Raw genomic sequence first — 14,112 nt, forward strand, 5'->3', positions numbered from 1 at the left:
ACGGGATCTTTTGGAGTGTATACAAATGTTTTCCAGCTGAAACAAAGTTTGGTTTTGAGGAATTGCTTTAGGGAACATGCATTAACTAATTTTAATATAGAATTTAAAAATTCTTCAGTAAATGCTGAGTGTTTGAAGAATGCAAACAATGTTTAAAATAGTCAAGTCTCATTATAGTACTTGGATAATCGCTACTGTGGTCAGGTAACTCATGACCTCCAGGATTGTTTGAAAAAAAATCAACATTTCTGCATGATGAGCATGGATAAAATCTTGAAATGTGGAAACCAAGTTTAAACCGAGCCAAACTCTGCAATTTGCAAACTGCAGCCAGGCCCTGGGCCATCAACTTCCCGTTGAAAACAGACAAGCTTGGAACTGCCTGATCAAGTGCTAACGACTACATTGTTTCAGAATGAACCATTGTTTACACCTCCTCTGAACCTCCTTTGTTGGAAAAATGCTATGCAGACTTGGTGGCACCCAGCTCAGTAGGAGGCCAGAGACAATGTGACGAAGACAGCACTTCACAGTTGAAGGTTCAAAACCATGTTCAGTGACATCGAGGTATGGAAAATAGTCACCTCATTGAATCTTCCTGCCCCTGTCCAATGCTATGCCCAGTTGGACGCAGGCCGCAGAATCTTCGAGAGAGCAAAGAACAGGACAGAAGGGGCAACTTGCAGCCCCAGTTCCCTCTACTTTTTGCACCTTCAGTGGTATTTCAGAGAGCACCTTCAACTGGCAGCCGAGCAGCACAGTATCTCCAGCTCCTTGTACCTCGTGGCGCGCATCATCAGACTGACCAGACCAGAGGATGACCCCAGTGAGATGACCCGAAGGTCAGAACCAGCCTTAGACAAGTGGAGAAGCCCAAATCGGCAACTGCAAACTCTGGGGCAGCACAGTGACACAGTGGTTAACACAGCTGCCTCACAGTGCCAGGGACGCGGGTTCGATCCCTGGTTTGGGCCACTGTGCGGAGTTTGCATGTTCTCCCCATGTCTGCGTAGATTTCCTCCCACAGTCTGAAAGACGTGCTGGTTTGGAGCATTGGCCACGCTAAATTCTCCCTCTGTATCCGAACAGGCGCCGGAGTGTGGCAACTAGGGGATTTTCACAGTAACTTCATTGCAGAGTTAATGTAAGCCTACTTGACATTAATTAATAAACTAAACTGAAACATCAGCCAACACAAAGATGAAAGAACAGCATGTGCAGCCTTATTGAACAGGTATTACCAATCTTTTCAGACAAACAGTTTAAATATAATCCTCAGAAGTGCATGTCAGAAGTAGATAACCAGTGTAGATTTGAAACCATTTACTGAAGAGTCCTGTGAAGAGATTGATAGAATTTAATTAAAGTACAATTATAGTAGCATCTGATAAATGTTGTGTTTCCTTGACACTGCTCAAGTTGTGTTGGACCTTCACCTGACTCTTGCCCCATTGTCTATTTCACCATATAACTTGCCTGAGTCTAACCTTGACCAGTTGGCTTACTGCCAACTGGTCAAGGTTAGACAGTACATTTACCCACCTTTACTTTGCAACACTAAATGAAATAAACGATACTGCTGTCAACCCACATCACCCAAAAATGATAAAATTAGTGATAAACATTTTCAGCAGACACGTGAAACCAAGTTTCTAAATTGTATTTTGATTGAGACTGAGGCTCATTAAAAGCTTTGTGGTGTGACAATATTTTATACATATACCATGAATGTTTATTTTAAATGAACTAAAACATGGTATAATTTATGGAAAGACGTTTGGTACAATTTTAACTATTCTGCTTCCAAGTTGGAATTGTACTTGTGCAAAAGAACTACCATAGCCACTGTGGCTACCATTTTGTAACTTCATTCTGTTTAACAATTTGTCATTTGTCTTCCGTTCACAATTTCCATGAATACTGTTGAAATAACAATTAAGAACTGTGGTACAATGGAGTGCATGACAAATGAAATTGTTCAAAGAAAACATTTCTTCTTGATGCTCGTATGATTTTTTTCTTGGGTTGTTCATGTTAACCTGGGAAATTAATCTTTAATTCCTGGAGACTGCAGGACCGTCCTGAAGGATTGGCAACCTCATCACTGATTCCAAAAGTCAGTTGGAAATGGCTGTTTTTTCCTTGGTTTGAGATGGACACTACTGAGCCACTTACTTGAGGCAAATGTTGCCTGCCATTTGTTGGCCCAATCCTGGATGATACATGCTCTCCTGTCAACTGGCAATTCCCGACTTGCCTTGATGTTGAGGACAGCTATTCTTGACCAACCACCCCCGCTTTCTTTACTTTAAGTTTGTCTCAAGTGTACATCAGTTTAGAAAAAATATGTGCTATAGGTACCTTGAGCAGTAAGCTAAAATATTTTGTATAGAATATACTTAATGCGCAACTGTTTTCGGTAGATCAGAGGTGTGTAGTACAATTATCAAAGTCACATGGCATTCTGTGAGACTGTCATAAAAGTAAATTATTCATCCTTGTCCATCTCCATCTCTCTCACGTTTGACATTGAGCACACCATCCCCCTTCAGCACTTTTTTGTCGAGGGAGCTGCGACTGCACTTGGCTGATTCCATTCTTATCTATACAATTGCAGCAAGAATATCGTCTGCAATAAATTCTTTTCCCATTCCTGCACGGTTTCTTCTGCTGTCCCCAGGGATCAACCGTTGCCTGCATCCTATTTCTCATCTGCACGCTGTGCTGTGGAAATATTATGAGAAACCATAGCATTATGGTTTGATAAGGTCCCCCATGGTCGGCTTATGATGAAAGTGAGGAGGTGTGGGATAGAGGGAAAGTTGGCCGATTGGATAGGTAACTGGCTGTCTGATCGAAGACAGAGGGTGGTGGTGGATGGAAAATTTTCGGATTGGAGGCAGGTTGCTAGCGGAGTGCCGCAGGGATCAGTGCTTGGTCCTCTGCTCTTTGTGATTTTTATTAATGACTTAGAGGAGGGGGTTGAAGGGTGGATCAGTAAATTTGCTGATGACACCAAGATTGGTGGAGTAGTGGATGAGGTGGAGGGCTGTTGTAGGCTGCAAAGAGACATAGATAGGATGCAAAGCTGGGCTGAAAAATGGCAAATGGAGTTTAACCCTGATAAATGTGAGGTGATTCATTTTGGTAGGACAAATTTAAATGTGGACTACAGGGTCAAAGGTAGGGTTCTGAAGACTGTGGAGGAACAGGGAGATCTTGGGGTCCATATCCACAGATCTCTAAAGGTTGCCACTCAAGTGGATAGAGCTGTGAAGAAGGCCTATAGTGTGTTAGCTTTTATTAACAGGGGGTTGGAGTTTAAGAGCCGTGGGGTTATGCTGCAACTGTACAGGACCTTGGTGAGACCACATTTGGAATATTGTGTGCAGTTCTGGTCACCTCACTATAAGAAGGATGTGGACGCGCTGGAAAGAGTGCAGAGGAGATTTACCAGGATGCTGCCTGGTTTGGAGGGTAGGTCTTATGAGGAAAGGTTGAGGGAGCTAGGGCTGTTCTCTCTGGAGCGGAGGAGGCTGAGGGGAGACTTAATAGAGGTTTATAAAATGATGAAGGGGATAGATAGAGTGAACGTTCAAAGACTATTTCCTCGGGTGGATGGAGCTATCACAAGGGGGCATAACTATAGGGTTCGTGGTGGGAGATACAGGAAGGATATCAGAGGTAGGTTCTTTACGCAGAGAGTGGTTGGGGTGTGGAATGGACTGCCTGCAGTGATAGTGGAGTCAGACACTTTGGGAACATTTAAGCGGTTATTGGATAGGCACATGGAGCACACCAGGATGATGGGGAGTGGGATAGCTTGATCTTGGTTTCAGATAAAGCTCGGCACAACATCGTGGGCCGAAGGGCCTGTTCTGTGCTGTACTGTTCTATGTTCATTAGCTTCCACATTTACACCGGTGAACACCTAATTCTACCATTCTATCCTGCAATTTCTCTAAATTGCCAGACTGTCCAGCATCTGTAATCATTGATCAGAAGTTTCCTCCAACTAAAATATCAAGAAGCCATTGTCTTCAGTCTCTGCCACAAACTCGGTTCGCTCACCGCTGACTCAGTCACTCTCCCTGGCATTGATTAAAGCTAAACGAGAACCTCTGTGTCCGATACAAACCTGAGATATGTTTCCAATTATACACGTGCCTTCAATAAAACAGCTAATATTCACCACTTTAACATCTGACTCCACCCTGCCACACCTCTTTAGACTGTTTAGCCAGTAGAAATAGTTCATTTCTGTTTACCCTATGTGATGATACTGTGTCTTTATGTAATGTATTCATATCAAGTTTCTTGTGAGGGGTATATTTACAATTCAGCTCTGTTTTACATGGTGCCAATTTGTCATAGAGATCATAAAGGTTTACAGCATGGAAACAGGCCCTTTGGCCCAACTTGTCCATGCCACCTTAACCACTGAGCTACTGCCAATTGCCTGTGTTTGGCCCATATCCCTCTCTACCCATTTAATCCATGTAACTATCTAAATGCTTTTTAAAAGACAAAATTGTACCCACCTCTACTACTACCTCTGGCAGCTTGTTCCAGACACACACCACCCTCTGAAAAAATTGCCCCTCTAGAACTTGAATTTTGCTTGAATTGAAAGAGAGATAGGTTAGCAGTTGAAAATTATATCTTGTACTTAAGTATTTCAATTGGTAAAACTTGAGCTAGTTTATTTGTTATAGTTAAACTGTGTTGTTTAAATAAAGTTTATTTTGATTAAAAACTTCCTTGTGTGTTAATAGAATCACACCTAGAGTAAAACACCTTATCTTCACACTAATGCCAAAATAGAAAAACTGTTGGAGTATAGAACATAGAACATTACAGTGCAGTACAGGCCCTTCGGCCCTCAATGTTGCGCCGACCAGTGAAACCAATCTAAAGCCCCTCTAATCTACACTATTCCAATATCATCCATGTGTTTATCCAATAACCATTTGAATGTTCTTAATGTTGATGAGTCCACTACTGCTGCAGGCAGGGCATTCCACGCCCTTACTACTCTCTGAGTAAAGAACCTACCTCTAACATCTGTCCTATATCTCTCACCCCTCAATTTAAAGCTATGTCCCCTCGTGCTAGCCATCACCATCCGAGGAAAAAGGCTCTCACTATCCACCCTATCTAATCCTCTGATCATCTTGTCTGCCTCTATCAAGTCACCTCTTAACCTTCTCTCTAACGAAAACAACCTCAAGCCCCTCAGCCTTTCCTCATACGATTTTCCCACCATACCAGGCAACATCCTGGTAAATCTCCTCTGCACCCTCTCCAACACTTCCACATCCTTCCTATAATGCGGCGACCAGAACCGTACGCAATACTCCATGTGCGGCCGCACCGGAGTTTTAGTCTAGTCGGGCTTCATAGCATACTTTGGGGTTTCCAACAGTTCCCCTTGATTCCTTGACAAAATTGATCAACTGACTTCTAAACCCTCAATTCTCAGAAGTACAAAGGCTAATTTGTGTAACCTTTCCTTGGAATTTAACACAAGAAATCCAGGTATCAATTGTCATGACACTGAACAAGATTGTTTATCTGGATTCAACGTTGAGTTCAACAATTTTAGATCATGACCCCTGTCCCTATTTTGTTTTGTATTTACTTTTGTTGGTTTTCTCAGTTTTCAAAAATCTTTATTTTGTATCCTTTGGCCAAACATTTGATTATTTATCCTGATATTTCTTTGTGGCTCATTGTTGTGCTTTTGTTTTAAAATGCATCTTGTGAAGTACTTTGGAACTTTTTTATTTTGAAGGCGCTATATAAATATAAGTTGTTGTCTGATTTAGCTCATTCATTCTAAGTTTCTGTTATTGTCTTTGTGCTGCAACTTGCTATCTATCTTTTCAAAGCTACCTTGTTCCACTATTCCTGCTATTAAAATGAAGAGAACTACATGTTTGTGCAATGTGCAAAACATTAAACTCTTTCTTTTAATCTATAAGTTTCAATTTCAGTAATTTAGAGGAAATGTTCACTGCCTGACTGCATACTTTGTATCTACAAACTGAAGCTTCTGTAATTAGTTTCTTAATTGACGTCCGCATAAACAGGATGAAAATTCCTTTCTTGAATGTGTGTTTATTTTGTAGCTTTAAAGGAGCATGTGCACTTTTGCCTCAGTCATACACTAATGGATTGTTATGGTGAGGAGGGGTGGGGTAGCAATACTGTATGTGGCCTTATGAAATATTGATATATGAAAGGTGCTGTAAAAATCCAAGTTTTTTTCTTAAATTAAACTTGAAAATCTCACACTATGATGTAGAAAGATTCAATTTACCGAGCATTAATCCAATATTTTCTCCTAAGTTTGCAGTGTTGCTTTAAATATTTTCAAGTTTGTTTCTGGTGTATATACACTTCTAATAAAGTTAGCACAGCATGTGTAAACTCTGGGGTGATGAACCAAGTTATTTTGTACAGAGTACTTAATGCACAATTATATTTGTGTAGATCAAAGCTGCCCAATGCAAAATTAAGATCTTTCTCTGTTGGCTGATCTAGGCTACTAAATGATCCTTACGTTTTCATAGAAATCATAGAAACCCTACAGTGCAGAAGGAGGCCATTCGGCCCATCGAGTCTGCACCGACCACAATCCCACCCAGGCCCTACCCCCACATATTTACCCGCTAATCCCGCTAACCTACGCATCTCAGAACTCTAAGGGACAATTTTTTTTAACCTGGCCAATCAACCTAACCCACACATCTTTGGACTGTGGGAGGAAACCGGAGCACCCGGAGGAAACCCACGCAGACACGAGGAGAATGTGCAAACTCCACACAGACAGTGACCCGAGCCGGGAATCGAACCCGGGATCCTGGAGCTGTGAAGCAGCAGTGCTAACCACTGTGCTACCGTGCCGCCGTTTCAACTGCAGTAAACTGGAACAAAAGACAAATTATAATCTCTCAAACAATTGTGGAATATGGAGTTAATGATTTGTGATTGCTAAAGGCAATGCAGTGCACAGCATGTTGTCTAGTGCATGACGCAATTGAAAAATCATGTTTTTATATTTTTTGATTCTCCATATTTTGAAATGATCTTAATTGTGCAGCAATGCAAATCTTGATTTGAAGTTCAGTATTTTCCCACACTGGATTTTTTAAACAATTCATTTACAGGATGTGCACATCGCTGGCTAAATCAGCATTTATTGCACATCTATAGTTGCCCTCGAAGGTGGGTGGTGAGCTGCTGCCTTGAGCAGCTGCAGTCCCTGAGGTGTAGGTTTTTCCACATCAATGTTAGGGAGAGGGTTCCAGGATTTTGATCCAGCAAAAGTGAAGGAACGATGATGTATGTTTCCAAATCAAGTTGAGTGCGACTTGGAGGGGAACTTCCAGATGGTGGTGTTCCCAGGTATCTGCTGGTCTTGTCCTAGGTGGTAGCGATTATGGGTTTGGCAGGTGCTGCCTAAGGAGCCTTCGGGGTGTTCTTGCAGTGCATCTTGTGGATGGCACACAATGCTGTCACTGTTCGTTGGGGGTGGAGTGAGTGAATGCTTGTTGAAGGGGTACGAATCAAGCAGGCTGCTTTGTCCTGGATGGTGTGAAACTTCTTGAGTGCTCAATAAGGTCACCTCTCATTCTTCTTAACTCTAATGAGTACTGGCCCAACCTATTCAATCTCTCCCCATAAGAAAATCCCTCAATACCCAGGTTCAACCCAGTGAATCTTCTCTGGACTGCCTTCAAAGTCAGTATATATTTCTGTAGATAAGAGGACCAAAACTGTTAATAGTATTCCAGGTGTGATCTAACTAGGGCATTGTATAGTTTTAGCTAGACTTCCTTGTTTTTATACTCCATTCCCTTTGAAATAAAGGCCAACATTACATTAGCCTTCCCAATTACCTGCTGAACTTGCTAGCTTTTTGTAATTTTTTGCACAAAGACCCCCAAATCCCTCTGTGTTGTAGCTTTCTGCAATCTTTTTCCATTTAGGTAATGTTCAGCTGCTTCATTCTTCCGACTAAAGTGCTTCACAATTCCTACATTGTATTCCATCTGCCAAGTTTTTGCCCACTCACTTAACCTGTCTATATCCCTCTGTAGTGTTATCCTCAGTACTTTCCTTCCCATCTATTTTGTGTCATCCGCAGACTTGGTAATAGTACATTCACTTCCCTCATCCAAATCATTAATACATTTGCAAATTCTTAGGGGGCTTGACAGGATAGATGCTGAGGGATGGTGTGAGTCGAGCACCAACTGGGCATAATCTCAGTAAGGGGCCATTCGTTTAAAACAGATGAGGAGAAATTTCTTCTGAGAGCAATGTATCTGGAATTCTTTACCAGAGGGCTGTAGCAGCTGGGTCTTAAAGTTTGTTCAAGGCTGAGATGGACCAATTTTAATCAGTAAGGGAATCTAAGATTATGGGGATAAGGCAGGAAAATGGAGTTGAGGTTTGTCATATCATGATCTCGTTGAATGGTGGAGCAAACTTGATGGGCTGAATGGCCTGCTTGTATTACTATGTCCTAAGGTCTGTAAATATCCTATTATATGGGTTCAGTTTCCACTGAGCACAATAATCAAGGCTGACAGTGCAGAGGGAGTGCTGCACGTTTGGAGGTGCAATTTTTCATATGAAACATTAAATCAATTCTGCCTACTCAAGAGATGGGGAAAGTAAAAGATCCCCAGGCACTATATTGAAGAGAGATCTCCCCCCAAGTATCATGGAAATATGACAATTATTTATTTATCAATCAACATCAGTTATCTGGTCACTGTCATATTGTCTGTGGGAGTTTGCCAAATGCAAAATTATCTGCTGAGTTTCTTGTATTGCAACACTGACTACACTTCAAAAATGCTTACTTGGTAAATTGCTTTGAGGTATCTGGTCATGAAAAATACTATATAAATGTAAATGTGTTTCTTTCCCACTTTGGGTTATTAGGATGGCCTCTTGAAAATTTATAGGGCTTGCTTTCTTTATCTTGTTTTCTAAATTCTCCAGTGGCTCAAACTTCAACAATTAACTTTTAAGACAACAAAGCCACTTTAAATGAGCCTGTGGATTCCCCCGCCCTGCACTTATAAAATTATTTTGAGTCCTTCTCTAGTCTTGCAATAGTAATGGGCTTCCTGAAACTTTCCATGATGCTTGGAGCATAAATATTTTTTTCTCTTTGAATGCTGTTGGCTGCAGATAAGTCACTGATAGCATTTTGAAGGAACTGGTTTTATGCGATAACTAGTTGTTTTTAATTTTTTTTTCATTAGTTCATAGAATGTGGGGATTTCTGGCTGGGCCAGCATTTGTTGCCAATTCCTGAGAGCATTTAAGAGTGAACCACATTGTTGTGGATCTGGAGTCATATGTAGGCCAAACCAGATAACGGTAACAGATTTCCTCCCTAAAGGGCATTTGTAAACCAGATGGGTTTTTCAACAATTGACAATGGTTCCATGGTCGTCATTAGACTTTTAATTCCAGGTTTTTTTATTGAATCAAACTTCACCATCTGCCATGATGGGATTCGAACCAGTGTCCTGAAAGCATTACCCTGGGTCTCTGGATTACTAATCGAGTGACGAAACCACTATGCCATCACCTCCCACTTCTGTTTTAAATAATTTTCATATCCAACTGTGGTGTTAACTATTGCAATAAAGACCTCCATTATCAGAAAATTAAGGCTACTACACATTTTTACAGATCTGTACACTTCCAGATGACCATGATGGACAAAATATCTTGGCTGAATTTTTGTCCTCATCACACTGCTGCAAGCAGTGGTGAATATATTTAAATCATAAAGTGAATGTTTTGTTTCCAGATTGGAGGTTCCTGAATGTCTTCATGCAAAATTTTCAGGTAAAAAGGACTTTTCTCTCCTGTCTCTTCTACCTTCACTCATTTTATGCCACCTTATCTCTGTTATTTTGCCTTCCAATTCCAAGTCGGCCTAGTGCTACATCAAATCCTGTTGATGCTTCTGCCACCATTACAAGCTTGATGCATCTGGTTAAAGCCACAGTTAAACGATGCATGTCTCAGTTTTCTCCAAGACCCAAGGAGGTAATATTTACTACTTTCTCACTATCTTGCCATATACTCCTGACCATCAGCAAGCTTATTCTCAACCATTAAAAACAAAGTGTCATCAACAGTGCTGTCAAGTGACTCACCAATACCTTGCTCAGCAATGCTCAATTTGTGTTCTGCCAGGACCATGCAGTTCCAGACGACTTTGGTCCATGTTTGGACAAAGGCTGTAGAGAGCTGAATTCCAGAGATGAGGAGTGAGTGGCTGCCCTTGATATCAGGGCACCAAACAAGCCCTAGTCAAATTCAAGACAATGGGAATTGAGGGGAGGCATACTTGGCATAAAGTAGGATGGTTTTAGTTGTTGGTGGCCAATCATTTCAGTTTCAGAATATCACGGCAGGAACATCTCAGGGTAGTTTCCTAGGCCCAATCTCTTCAGCTGCTTCATCAATGACCTGACTGAAATATATTGCCATTTCTTCACTGTCACTGAATTGAAATCCTGGAACACCCTCCCCAGGGCGGCACGGTAGCACAGTGGTTAGCACTGCTGCTTCACAGCTCCAGGGACCTGGGTTCGATTCCCGGCTTGGGTCACTGTCTGTGTGGAGTTTGCACATTCTCCCTGTGTCTGCGTGGGTTTCCTCCGGGTGCTCCGGTTTCCTCCCACAGTCCAAAGATGTGCAGGCTAGGTTGATTGGCCATTCTAAATTGCCCCTTAGTGTCCCGGGATGCATAGGTTAGAGGGATTAGTGGGTAAATATGTAGGGATATGTGGATAGGGCCTGGGTGGGATTGTGGTTGGTGCAGACTCGATGGGCCAAATGGCCTCTTTCTGCACTGTAGGATTCTATGATTCTAGTAGCACTGAGAATGTACTTGCACCTCGTGGACTGTAGCGATGTGTTTCACTACTCCTTGAGGACAATTGGGGATGGACGACCAATTCTGCCATTCAAATCCAAGCATAGAGGGTGGCATAGTGGTTAGCACTGCTGCTTCACAGCGCCAGAGACCCGGGTTCAATTCCCGGCTTGGTTTACTGTCTGTGTGGAGCTTGCACATTCTCCCCGTGTCTGCGTGGATTTCTTCGGCTTCTCCGGTTTCCTCTCACATGAAAGACGTGCTGGTTAGGTGCATTGACCCGAATTGCGCCGGACTGTGGTGACTCGGGGAATTTCTTACGACAAATAAAAATAGCTTTGATGACCATCACCCTCCCCTCCACAATGCCCTCAGAAATGCACATTCCTCTGACTTCTGTTGCCCTGCCTTTTACCCCACCATTGTCCCCCACATATTTTGGGTCCAGCCTCTGGAATTTGATAATTGGCATTCCAGTAACACACTTCCTCCATGTTTTCTTTTTTTAAAAAGTAAACGTTATGATTCTTTAGGCCAGGGTTCTGTTCTGATATCTTCCCATCTAGTTGTAACCATAGGGGCCATAGCACTCCTATTGACATATTCTGCGATCTCACCTTTTGTGAGTATTACCACTCTTCAGTCGTAATGTACCTTTAACACTCCCTTTGTCTTATGCCCTTGACAATTTTGCCAATCTCTCCTTTGCCCCGAACTATCTTGTTCTTCTATTCTGCCTCCCTTTCCAACTATATCATTCACTATATTTCCACCCCTCTTCATTTGATTTGATTTATTATTGTCAAGTATTAACATGCAGTGAAAAGTATTGTTTCTTGCACGCATGCCGTTCATAGAGAAGGAAACACGAGAGTGCAGGATGTAGTGTTACGAGTCATAGCTAGGGTGTAGAGAAAGATCAGCTTAATGCAAGGTAAGTCCATTCAAAAGTCTGACAGCAGCAGGGAAGAAGCTGTTCTCGAGTTGGTTGGTATGTGACCTCAGACTTTTGTATCTTTTTCCCGAAGGAAGATGATGAAAGAGCGAATGTCCGGGGTGCGTGGGGTCCTTAATTATGCTGGCTACTTTGCCAAGGCAGCGGGAAGTGTAGACAGAATCAATGGATGGGAGGCTGGTTTGCGTTATGGATTGGGCTGCATTCACGACCTTTTGTAGTTCCTTACGGTCTTGGGCAGAGCAGGAGCTATACCAAGCTGTGATACAACCAGAAAGAATGCTTTCTATGATGCATCTGTAAAAGTTGATGAGAGTCGTAGCTGACATGCCAACTTTCCTTAGTCTTCTGAGGAAGCAGAGGCATTGGTGGGCTTTATTAACTATAGTGTCGGCATGGGGGGACCAGGCCAAGTTATTGGTGATCTGGACACCTAAAAACTTGAAGCTCTCGACCTTTTCTACTTCATCCCCGTTGATGTAGAGAGGGGCATGTTCTCCTTTCGACTTCCTGAAGTCGATGACGATCTCCTTCGTTTTGTTGACATTGAGGGAGAGATTATTGTTGCCGCACCAGTTCACCAGATTCTCTATCTCATTCCTGTACTCTGTCTCATCACTGTTTGAGATCTGACCCATTACAGTGGTGTCGTCAGCAAAATTGAAAATCAAATTGGTGGGGAATTTGGCCACACAGTCATAGGTGTATAAGGAGTATAGTAGGGGGCTGAGAACACAGCTTTGTGGGCACCGGTGTTGAGGATGATTGTGGAGGAGGTGTTGTTGCCAATCTTCACTGAGTGTGGTCTATGAGTTAGGAAGTTCAGGGTCCAGTCACAGAGGGAGGTACTGAGGCTCAGGCCATGGAGTTTCGAGATGAGTTTCATGGGAATAATAGTGTTGAAGGCTTAGCTGTAGTCAATAAATAGGAGTCTGACATAGGTATCCTTGTTATCTAGGTATTCCAGGGTTGAGTGCAGGACCAAGGAGATGGCATCTGCTGTGGCCCTGTTGCGGCGATGGGCAAACTGTAGTGGATCCAGGGAGGCTGGAATTGATTCGTGCCACAACTAGCCTTTCGAAGCACTTCATAATGATGGATGTCAGAGCCACCGGCCGATAGTCATTAAGGCACGCTGCTTGGTTTTTTAGGTACTGGGATGATGGTCATTTTCTTGAAGCAGATAGGGACCTCAGATTGTTGTAAAGAGAGGTTGAAGATGTCTGCGAATACTCCTGCCAGCTGATCCGCACAGGATCTGAGTGCTCGTCCGGGTACCCCATCCGGGCCAGTCGCTTTCCGTGGGTTGACCTTTGAGAAGGCTGCTCTGACATCTGCAATGGTGACCCCAGATACAGGTTCATCCAGGATGGAGGACATGTTCTTGTTGACCTCTTGCTCAAAACGGGCGCAGCATGCATTGCGCTTATCAGGGAGGGGTGCGTTGGAGCTGGTGATTTTACATGCCTTCATCACCTTGTAGCCTGTTATGTTTTGCCATAGTCGGCGGGGGTCACTGTGACTAGCCTGGGACTCTAGCTCGGTCCGGTACTGACTTCTGGCATCTTTGATGGATCTCCTTAGATTATATCTGATTTGCTTGTATAGGTCAGTGTCGCCTGACTTGAATGCCTCAGACCTGGACTTCAACAAGCAGTGGATGTCCCTGTTCATCCATGGTTTCCGGTTGGGGAACACACGGATTTGCTGCTTTGGCACACAGTCTTCTACACACTTGCTAATGAAGTCAATTACTGTTGTGCCATATTCGTTCAGGCTGGTTGGAGAGTTTTTAAGTACTGACCAGTACACTGACTCAAAGCAGCCCCGTAGGCGATCATCCGATTCGTCAGACCAACATTGCACAACTTTCTTTGATGGATTCTCCCGCTTCAGTTTTTGTTTGTCAGCCGTGAGCTGGAGCACAGCCTTGTGGTCTGATTTGCCAAAGTGTGAGTGGGCAATAGAGCGGGAGGCATGTTTGATATTTGTCTGTGATATTTGCCTTATTCGAGTTTTAACGTCACTCGTCAACTGAGCCGCGCACTTCCCAAAGGAATCAGAGTGACATCCACCAGATGGTACCACAGCCCTAAGGCCAAAGGCAGAAACAGGGTTGATCTCATGTACGATACAGCCTCAACCACAGAGTTGCAGACAAGCAGACTGTCACAGCAGTGAAAACAGAGCCAGGTAAGGTTTGTTCTTGCTCGATTGTCCGGAGATGTTTACCCTTTAA

Source organism: Mustelus asterias, chromosome 5 (genome assembly GCF_964213995.1).
Source record: "Mustelus asterias chromosome 5, sMusAst1.hap1.1, whole genome shotgun sequence".
NCBI lineage: Eukaryota > Metazoa > Chordata > Chondrichthyes > Carcharhiniformes > Triakidae > Mustelus > Mustelus asterias.